Raw genomic sequence first — 438 nt, 5'->3', positions numbered from 1 at the left:
AATATGAAAGTGGTATGAAAACATTACTTATTTGTAAGATTGTCTTTTGATATAGGTGTGTATATATAGAAATTCTCATTGAATATATCAGTTAAGAACATAAAACAAGGCCAGGGTGAATAATTTAGATGCAGCTAGAATGGACCTCTACATCTGTTCATAATCCTACTGAAGTCCATGGGAATCTATTCACATACAGAATCCACATTGTTGGACCATAATACAGAGTCAGGCTCCTGCACGTGAAATTACAGAGAATTCTAACTGATGTTCTGGCAGTATGCAGGCCAGATATTTAACTAGAGAGAATTTGGGGAAACATTATAGACACAGGTATAGCTGGGTGCTTGGGGCAGGGGCAACTTCTAGTTGCTGGTGTGGCTTTGACGGCAACTGTTATTCCATTTCCTATCCTTCCCCCCCCCCCCCCCCCCCCCC

The 438-nt window shown here is 41.3% G+C and overlaps 1 protein-coding gene across 3 annotated transcripts in view; it reads left to right on the top strand.

The window, feature by feature from the left end:
• Positions 1-438, top strand: part of SPTBN1 (spectrin beta, non-erythrocytic 1) — a 261,640-nt gene that overhangs the window by 206,957 nt on the left and 54,245 nt on the right. The window lies entirely within an intron of this gene.

The sequence above is a fragment of the Gavialis gangeticus genome, unplaced genomic scaffold, assembly GCF_001723915.1.
Source record: "Gavialis gangeticus isolate Ggan-Ray unplaced genomic scaffold, GavGan_comp1, whole genome shotgun sequence".
Classification (NCBI taxonomy): domain Eukaryota; kingdom Metazoa; phylum Chordata; order Crocodylia; family Gavialidae; genus Gavialis; species Gavialis gangeticus.
Note: the sequence above shows the minus strand (reverse complement) of the source record. Positions and strands in the feature narration are given on the sequence as shown.